Here is an 11,033-nt window from a genome sequence, read left to right as displayed (position 1 = left end):
CTTTCTAATGCTCAAGTTTGTGAAACTTGCCAACAGGGAAAGCAAACAAAATTGCCATTTCAAGCAAATCAAGTAGGAAGAGCTAACCAAAAACTTCAGCTCATTCATACGGATGTTTGCGGCTCAATGAAAGCAGATTCGTGAGTGGTAACAGATACTTTATCCTCTTTATTGATGACTACACCAGAATGTGTTGGGTTTATTTCATAAAACTGAAGAGTGAAGTCTTTGATGTTTTTAAACAATTTAAAGCTTTAGTAGAAAATCAATGTAATCTTAGTATTAAGGCTTTAAGGTCTGAAAATGGAGGACACTTCTTCTCAATTTGTGGAGTTTTGTAATAGCACATGACCGTAGTTGGTGACCATAAATGAGCAGATCAGGATAGTGGAGGAAAATTGGGGAAGTCTGACCAAGTGTGAACTACGAGAGGCAATGACGGTCCGTCGATTGATTGATGGCCCGTACTGGTGAACCGTCATTTGGTTCAGAGAAAGGTCCAGTATCCGATTTTGGAAGATTCTATGTATGGAGCTACGGAGGGGCATCGACGGCCCGTAGGTGGATCGACGAACCGTGCTGTTGGTCCGTCGTTTGATTCAAAGAGGGTGTCATCCGAGGATTATCAACATAAATCTAATAGGCTAGTGTCATTTGGTGCAAAGTAATAACTAAGTCATACATCGATTATGATGTCTAATATGAGGTAATGGTAAGGGTTAGTAAATTATAGACACGTAGCCAGACCACGGTGCGGGGTGAAATTCTCTAGATATCAGACCAAGAATTTAGAGATACCTAACTTATCACTTTGCATGTAATACACTAGCAAAGGATTGCTATTGCTAGGAATACCGCGTTATGAACCTGTGGAAACACATATACCCTAGTTACTCTCTCATCTTGATAAAACCAAAATTTATTTTTGTTTAACTGCTAATTACACTATTAAAAGAATTTGTTTCACAAAACCCCCCTTTACTTTCTTGCTTTGGAAAGATATTGACTAAATAGATGTAATCGTGAGTTAAAGTTAAGTCTAAACCATTTTCCTCGTGGGATCTACCCCAACCTACTAGTTGGGTTCTCTACTTGATAACAATCGCTTATGCTACTTTAGGGAGGTATAATTTGAGCGTATCAGTGTACATGTAACAGATCATGCTAAATCTTATCTTAATGTTACAAAACAAAAAATCAGCCGAAATAGATGCAAGTGCAAGGGGCAACGAGAAACATTATGAACACTGACACAGCACAGTACAAAATTAGCAAATTTGCCTCTGGAAGGTTAAATATGAAAGAAAAGTTTCACGCACAAGTGAGCTCTTCCACTGCTGCATGAAACCAACTTAAAGGTTACCTCTCTAGCAGCATCAGCATTGTCCAAAGCAAAACCCATTGTTTCTTATATTTGACTTCTTTCTAGAGTCACTAAACGGAGCATATGTCAGTCAATGTTCGTTCAACCTCTGTTAGAATACGTGCGTTCACTATCAGTCAACGGACCAGAAACCTTAACACACTCGAAGTAAGAACGAAGAGTAAGTAAAGACAGAAAACAACACAAGCAGTTTACGTGGAAACCTCCTTGCTCAACACAGGATTTTCAATTGTTTTCACTAACCTTCACAAGCAAATGTGAAACCCGATTACAACCAAATGAGAAGAAATTATTAATCTCACAACCAAGCAACAACTCTATTGCTTGAAGAGCCTAAGCAGATTTAACTCTGCCCACTAAGTTATCACCACTAGACAACTTAGAATTCACTAAGCAACACGCAGGTTGCCCACTAAATCACCACGCTCCGGATGACTTCGAATTTGACTAAGCAACACACAAGGTTGCCCACTAAATCAGTTGGACACAACTAACTTAGACTTTTTAACAAACCAAAACAATCTGATTCCTTTATAAGTTTAGGAACAGATTTACATATGTTTAAAAAAAATACTCCTAAGATATCTTAGCTTCTAGCTCTTTCTGATTTTGAGTTGATCTTGGAATACTTCTTGACTTCTTTTGCTCAGCCTTTGCAAGAGTTCTTCCGATGTTTTCAAGTTGCAAAAACTATGAAATGATAGACACAAAACTCAAACTCAACAAAGATGCTTCAGTACTCTTATCAGATCCTTTTGTTGAGTATGAGTATTGTTCTACCTTGAAGATGACCTTTTCAAGCTTGTGAATTTTCAGAGAAAATCCAAGTTTAGTTTGCCAAGTCTTGAATTTGTGTTTGTTGGAAAGAGATTTTATAAAACACCACAAATTCGTTGAGACCATCCCATTGGCGGAAGGTCTGCTATTGGGAAAGTTGTGCACCTACCACATTAGAAGTGACATCTTTTCTGACAGTTATCTTGTCACCTTTTCATATCGCAGTCTTGCAGGGACCAGGTCCCTTGCAAACTTCTTTGTGAGTCTTGAAAATGTTTGTTGTTGACTTTCTTCTTTGAATGAATTTATTTGTTATTTGTCATGTTGACTAAGTCAACCATAAAGAGTTATTGACCGTTGGACAAACAATTGGGTCCATTCTGATTGGTGTAGTACGCTAACGTTTCACCAAACTTTTGATGCGGACATCTTTTACAACTGTATTCCATTATGCACCTGATGGAGAAAACTCTGCGGGGGACTAGGACCCTGCAAGCATTTGTGAGATACTGAAACATACAATCTCGTTTGCTTTTCCTATTAGTGTAGGACACTGCACTTTTCACCTACCACCTGACATAACAGCTTTACAGTTGTACCCCATTTGTATCTAGACGAGAGCAATCTGCTAGGGACCAGGTCCCCGCATTTGTGAGGATCATCAAAACACCTAGAGTATAACAACCTCCACTCACTGAACAAAGTATAGAAAGAAACATCAATCACAAAGAAACTTTACTTAAGTTTCAAAGTATGCGAACTCTTAAATGCCTTGGAACAGAAAGCTAGCAAGGGCACACCCTGCTTCTTCCAGCAGCATATATGCTCCCAGATTCTTTTTCATGATCAGCTCCTTTTGGTGTTGGTAGAGAGGGTAGTATCCATCTGCATATGTAAATTTGTTATATTTGAAGAAAGAAACCAATCTTCAAGGAGAACTTCTAAAAAAGTTGCAGGATTTCATCAAAGCCTTTGCAAAAATTGGAAGATAAAGTGTATTTAAATGATTTCTTTCATAGCAAGCATATCCTGCTGGGGAATATTGGTAGAAACTTCCTAAGAAACAGAGTGACTTGAAAAGTGATGCATTCAGGAACTGACACGCACATGCATCAAACATCTGATCCTTCAGCAAAAGTAAAGGTGAATATGCAATGTGTAAATGAAAGATGATATAAGCTGGAACAATGCATTACCTCCCACTACCAGTTATCATGATGAAAGGGATAGTCCTCCACCATTGAAGAGTATCTCCCTGTGTTTTTTTAATAAAATAAAAAGTATTATTAGTGAGAAAAGACTAGCATAAGAGGACAAAATTTACTAATTCCTGCAAAGGGTATCAGACAAATGAAGTATTTCACTGATTGATTATATCATAAGTACAATTAGTCATATTGATTTGCATAACATGGAAAGAGAAACAATAATTGACAAGAACAAAACTCTAGTCATCTACAACTGCATGAAGTTATTGGCTTTCCGACATTGAAACGTTGTTTGAAGTATCCACATGGATGATAAAAGTGATAGATGAAGTGATGTCATAAGTATTATTAACTCCATTTAACAGGAAGAAAACAATTGCAATAATATTTATCCAGACTTTACAGCTGCAGCAGGTTACCTGAGCAAAAGAATAAAGCCTCCAAATAAAGTAAGTATGCCCCTTTGAGCCAAGCTCAAACAAGAAACTAAAGAGAGGATTTCCACAGCCTCGCTCCATTATGGCTTGTTCAAAAGCACAACCTCCGTCAAGAACACACGCAGCCATAGAATCAATAATGTGGCATAGATGATCATCCTCAGGCGGAACAACCATGATATCAGGTACATTTGGAGTGAGAACCTGCAGAACCAAAAAAATGCATCAGATGAAATAGGAAAAAGTGCTTAGTAATCATCTTCATTATAGATTGGAGATACTCAAGAATAATACATGTGTACAAAATCACACATCAGAAGACAGGCTGATTGAAAATTGAAATAGCACTAAGAAAGTGCTTCCAAAAGTATGTACATCAACAGTCAGCTTCCAAAAGAAAAGCTGAATGTCCTTATTTATAAGATCTAAGACATGTATTCTGCGCCCCTTACAAACTCGTGCATGTAATCTATATTAGCATTCCATCACCTTCGTCGGACTTATTTCTCTATACCGCATGTATAGGCACTTTCTTGAATATACCAGGCTGGTGGCGCACAGTTCGAGATTTGGTGGATAATGGGCCTTCTCCACCTAAATACCAGTCTTTCATTTGCAGCAGGGTTCGAACCCCTGACATGATCCTACTTCACGTGTTGCGCTCTTACCACTAGAACAAAGCCTTAGGAGAAACTCCAAATGTATGTTTTTAAACAGACATATATCCCATTTAACTACTTTATCTTACCGAGGCTACTGACACTTGTCATTGAGGATCCTATAATTATGTACTTCAAAAAAAAAAGTCAACTTGGTCAAGCACTAAGAACCTAATGAACTATTCCTAAACGTCTGGAGGGAGGAAAAACTAAGGGGGGGGGGGGAATAGAAGTGTTCCTATTAAGAGCAACACGAATCACAATTATTAAACAAAAAAATAAATAAAGAAATAAATTTACATTCAAATCAAGAAGCTGAAGATAACTTCCATGTTGGAGGTTTGAGCTTGGGACTTCTATGTTGGAAGTCTCAAATTCGAAACCCTTTCCCAGCAAAAGCAAGGGGTTTGCCTTCCGGGCCGAGCTCGCCGCACCGGGCTCGCCTAGTGCGGGTTACCTCTCCTATGTGGTTTGCGAGCTATTGTATAGGATCGGGGATTTTACCCTGTGCGCACCCAAAGGGTAGCAGCTGCGGGTTTCCCTTGTCATCCAAAAAAAAATGAAGGTAACCTTCCATCTCATCTGTTGCAGCCTGAGCATCAGCTCTATTCATGAAAGATACAAAACCACAATTCCTCTGCCGTCTTCTTTCTTCTTCTGTCCTTGGCCACATTGTTTTTACACTTGCAATGGGGCCAAATCTCCCAAATATGCGCAAAAAAAAATTCTCATCAACCTGCAAATAAATAAAATCAATAGGAATCACACAAAAGAAACACCTAAAGCAAAAACCAATGATAGAAAATTAAGCACAAAAACCTTACCTGAGGTGATAGATTTCCTACGTAGAGATTTGTTGTTTGTGGGTCTCCATCATCAAATGATCCAGGCCTTGCACTAGGATCAAAGTCATCGGGCAGTTTATCAAACCGACTAGATTGCTGAGGAAAGAGGAAGATTTTAGGATATATAAATATCATCATTGTGACACAACAAGAGGTCATATCAAACCTCCATTTGGTTAGGCATAACATATTTTACATCACTATTTTTCCAAGTAAATATATTTGACAAATGATCATTGCCTAAAACATTTTCAGATATAGACCAGATGTAGATATTGGGGGCATGTTCAGACAATAGAGGGCTGGGATAGGCCTTTGGGGTGTTTAGTGGTCCAATGAGTAGCAGAGAGTGAGAAAGAGTCCTATAAGGTGGACGGAAATGATAAAGTTGAAGAAATGATCATCAAAGATGTAACTGTTTTCCTTCATCCGATATATAACACAAATCCATAAAGGAAAATTCATCTTTTTTATGACAAGGGAACCCGCAACCACTAACCTTTGGGTGCGCACAGGGTGATATAAAGGAAAATTCATTTTAAGATGACCAGATGCATGAAAAGATCAATTTATGTTTCAGATCCTACATGTTAATGAAGGAAATGGACCATAGATACAAATAGTATGACAAATTGTGATCACGTGATAATATCATATATTCATAGTCGTTGAAGTACTGCTCTGATAAAACTGATAGTGCACACTCATAGCACATCAGCAATTACAACAAGATGTGTACATGTAAGATTCGTGCAAAACTTGTGTATCTACACTAGATGTGGTAAAAGTAATCTTCTAAGTACTGTAAATAACTTCTCCAGTTCCTACAAAAGATTCAGATCTAGATATCATCGATAGAACATGATGTAATTAACTGTCTACAATTTTTTTAATGCACCCAACACTCCTCAAGTTTTACCGTGTTCAATCTGAATAGAAGCTATTAAATCATACGTTATCTTGACTTTTTGTCAAATCTCCTCAGATCTGATTCATGAATCCAAGAAAAAAAAGGAAGAAGATTAGAAAAACAATCTAACATTTTTTTTCTTTGCCAATCGCAAATTCACTTACAGCAGAATTTTCAGTATGACGATCACGCCACTGTTCACGGTCTTGGTTACGCCTTCCCCTCATTTCTTGTTCGTGTTTCAGTTCCTCCATGAAATTATCAATGTTCCTAGCCTTGCCCTTCTCTTTTTACCTTGGCTTGTCCTCCTCCTGCTAGAAGTAACCAACATAATAAATATCTAGAAGTTACAAGATAACTACTCTTACACCAAAGAGATTTCAAACACCCACTGACCTTCTCATGATCTCTGCCCTCAGTTGTCATAGGAGGTGGGCACATACCTGCAGTACACAGGAAACATTCCAGAATAATTGCTACCAATAATCTTATCCTTGAAAAGTGACAGGATCAATAATTTAAAAAAGGAAGAACATAAAAGATAAATGATCAAGGAGATGTTTGATATAAGATGAATTATACATATATTACAAGTAAACCGAAAGTAGCATCACATGATAACCACCCATGTGTAGGTATTTGTATGTTTCTTCAGAGCAGCAATAAAGACGAGTAAACCATTAATGACACATTGATTTGTACCAATATAACCAATTAAAGAAGAAAGAAGCCAGTGATCAGATATTTAATAACAAGCAAAAACGCTTTTAATCAATTCACTGTGTTTTCTTCTTATGGGCATAGAGAATTCATTGCTCTCTAACCTATTCTCAGTTGTAGCCTGTAGGATATATTATCTTCCCTCGCAACAAAGAATTTTCTTTTGAAATATTCACTGAATATTTAGGTAGATGGCAAAACCTATCACGGGATCCTATAATTTGCCTGGTTTCTTTTCAAATACACATACGCAAATTCAAAGGAGCAAAAAAAGGGAACAGTAAGGACGATATGGAAATACCTCCAGCTTTTGGAGTTAGTTAGCCTTGTCAGAAGAAATACACAGCGAATGTTATACTATACCAAGGGGCCATTTTGTAGCCAGACAAGGGACCAAATCATAGCAAAATGAACTCAAAATAGGACCAGATTTCAGATGCTAATTTGTTCATTTTGATACTAGTTTGTGGGGGAAAAGGGCATCAATCCAAGGTTACAAACCATGGGATAAACTCTTGAAAGACCGTAATGCATTTCTGTAAAAATAGATATATGTGCAACCAACTGGTGCCTAGTGATCAGTAGAGTTGGCGCTGATGATGATGAAATGGAAGAAGGTGAAGCTGTTGATTTGTCGCTTACTTCAAAAACAGTCTCTTCAAGTTCTGGATCAACAGCAGGAAAGGTCATTTAGATTGTTACTTCTGCAGAAGTCAAGAGACGAGACATGGAAAAGCGCTTAAAAGAAATTTGCATGATGTTGTGCCAAGGATATATTGAGGGATCGTGCAGTTGAGGCTTTTTCACGGTGGATGTACCATGCAGGGATCCCCTTTTAATTGTGTCAATTACACCGACGCTTTTGGAGTCTTCATTGAGGCCGTAGGCCAATTTGGTCCAAGAATGAAGCCCCCTACTTATCATGAATTCAGAGGTCCATATCTGACTAAAGTGGAAGAGACAAAAAATTGTGGAGAAGCATCAGGTAGAAAGGAACAAGTTTGGATGTTCTATATGATGGATAAGTGGACGACAAGAACTGGAAAAACGATTTTCAACGTGTTGGTGAATTCTCCAAAAGGAAGCTTATTCTTGAAGTTATTGATACGAGTGACTCGTCGACTGATTCCATCAAAATGTTCTCCTTGTTTCAGAACACCATAGAGAAGGTTGGAGAAAAGAAAGTTGTTCAAGTTGTAACAAAAAATGCAAATGAAAATGTTAAAGCGGGTGATATGTTGAAGAGAGTGTTCCCATAAGTTTAATGGACTCCATGTGCAGCTCATGGTATATTTGATGTTCGGGACATTTTCAAAGAAAGACCCTTCTCTATGGGGTACATTTTACACTGTTCAAAGGCCTTTGTTATTAGATATGAAGAGAGTCACAAAACAAAAGAACTTGGAAACCTGACAAGACCTTTGCATAGTATGCAAATGCAAAAGGCCAATTAGAGAAGCTTGCTCACTTCAGAAAAAGGTAACACTAGCAAATTTGCAAAAGAAGTCATGGGAAAGAAGTTGCATGCATAAATATTTCTTATTCCTTATGGAATAATGTTTTCGATGCTCTTAAAATTGGTGTCCCTTGATTAAAGTACTTTGATGGATGGGAGTAGGGATGGAAATGGAGCGGGGTGGATTTTAGGCTATGCGAGGCCGGACAGGTTTGAGGTTGTGTGGGGCGGGTTGAAGTGGTTTTTTAAAAACTAATGTGGGGCAGGGCGGGTTGTCAGTATATGTGATTTTATGCGGGTTCAAACTTAATTTTAACATTTTACATGTTATAAGAGTGGTAGAGCATTATACTTTTATATATATATATATATATATATATATGTTAAACCAAAATTTAACCTCTGTATACAATGCAATTTTCCGGCGAACTAGTGTCGCTTGACACCCCTTTGACCAAGGTGGATCTGCCCCTGATCCCATTAGTAAATCGGTTTGATCCTATTTATCATATGCTGATATTATTGACCGTTTGGGCGTATATACAAAAATAGACACTTCAACCTACTTGGATTATACCTAGACAAATAGAAGCAAGTCAATCGACGAGCAATGACACATAAAGCAAGTCATGTGGGAAAAATATGGGTACGTCTATTTCCAGACAAACCAGTTGCACTAGGACCCGCAAAAAAACATGTATACCTTATTTAACAAAATGTTCTGCTACTGACACTTAAATAATAGGGTTGTTATGCTCATTATTGAACTTGTTGAAGAGACGAAATATAACAAAGGTATCTCTTTGTTTATCGTGGGTTGAATCGTTCTAAAACTAAAAATAGAAAAACAGATCAATCATCATGAAAATCTTGATATTCAGCATCCTAAATTACAGCAACATTGCAACATGGTCAATCAAAAGCATTAGTTTACCTACTTCCCTTCTTTAAACCTGACCCCTCATCTTTACATTTTCCACCTGCCATCCTCGAATGAATAGAAAAGGTCCATACATTTAATAATTTGTTCATGTAATAAAAAAGTCATTTATTTGTAAGAATTAATAAGACAAGACTAATATACGTAATCAAAGAAAGAAGAATATCAAACATAGTACAGATTTTTGCAACGGACCTTCAGAAACCATCTTCAATTTATCATTTGGAATGATGGTTCCCCCTCTAGCAAATGCTTTGATACCTGGCGTATTGTCCGCTTGGAACGCTTCCACAAACTCTTGATACAGAAGAGCTGTTGCCCTCTGCCAATAGAAGATATACATAGTGAGCAAAATGGAAAATCGCTAGACCATTAATCATCCATGCCATTTTCACAACATATCAAAATTGCTACCAGCTCGTACCTTTTTCTTTGCCTCTTCCTCTTCTTATGCTTCTGGAAAGGTGTTTTCTTCCGGGCACTAATCTTCTCACCAGATACTTCAATTGAAAAGCATAAATTTTGGTAAACATGTTTCGGTTCAGAAAAACATCATTAACAATGTAATATTCCAACAACTAACTTGGAAGGTACTTTTCCCCTCTTTTTTGCTTCCAAAGATTTTCTTCGGAACGGGATTTGTTCTTCCAAAATCCGAAGTTTTTACTAGCCACAAGGGTTCTTGACTTTGTCACACTATCTTCATAAAACCATCTGAACACTACTTGGGGTTCTTATGGAATTTTATTATAGACGTTACCATCTACGAGTTCAAAGGAAAGTTCTGAAAGTTTGTTTTAAACTAAAAAATTGATAACAAATCCTCGGCTTAGGGATTAGCATGTTAAGGTTGAGAGTTAATACCAGAATATCCAGTGCAAAGTGCAAGACAAATGTCATAAATATGTATATTTATCAAACATAAATACACTAGCTACTATTTGAGTTTTATAGCAAATTTTCAACCTCATTACTCTGAGTTCTCTCCCATTTTCAAACTCATAAATATGTATTCGTATTAAGAACAAAACAGATTGGAGAATTAGGGCATTTTCCCTAATGCATGCCAATGAGGGCATTTTCCCACTTTTAACACTTAAGCTAAACCATCTTAAGCCTTTTCAAAAAAAAAAAAAAAAAGTACAGGCGAGCTTCATACCTTATAGGAATTGACGATTTCCTCGAACTGTATTTGCAGTGATGGGAGGTATTACTGAGCTTTCCCCGCCAGTGGTGCATCCTTCAGCCCAACCGAGAATAAGAACTTAACACTCAGGTTCCGTCTCGTTCAGAACCGATGCCCATCTTATTTCTCCAGAATGGGAACACTGTTGCATTGTTGCCCATGCCACGTAAAACTAGCTTTCTAGTTTCAGCCAATCACTGAGTCTAGGGTAACTGTTCAACCTTTTTAAACCTTTTCCATGTTTGCCGGTAGCCGTGGTGCAGCTCGTTGTTGCTTGTGTACAACCGCCGATGAGCTCAGGTTAGCAAACGTTACTTATGGTGCATCGAGAACTTCGTTACTTAACGTGCACCGAGAATAATTTTTTAATACACGTTTTCAAAATTAATAATTGATAGTTTAGATAAAAAATAAATACTTTTAATAATTTAGATGTAAAATGATAGAGTTTAGAATTATTCTTGAAATATCATTTATATTTTATTTAAGATTAAAATATCACTCAATTATT

At 37.4% G+C, this 11,033-nt stretch overlaps 1 pseudogene; it reads right to left on the bottom strand.

Annotated features, from left to right (window-relative positions):
- Window positions 1-1,238: 1,238 nt before the first annotated feature.
- Window positions 1,239-10,673, bottom strand: LOC107027777 (annotated as a pseudogene).
- Between the last annotated feature and the right edge of the window lie 360 nt (window positions 10,674-11,033).

Source organism: Solanum pennellii, chromosome 8 (assembly GCF_001406875.1).
Source record: "Solanum pennellii chromosome 8, SPENNV200".
Taxonomy (NCBI): domain Eukaryota; kingdom Viridiplantae; phylum Streptophyta; class Magnoliopsida; order Solanales; family Solanaceae; genus Solanum; species Solanum pennellii.
This window is presented reverse-complemented; position numbering and strand designations above follow the sequence as displayed.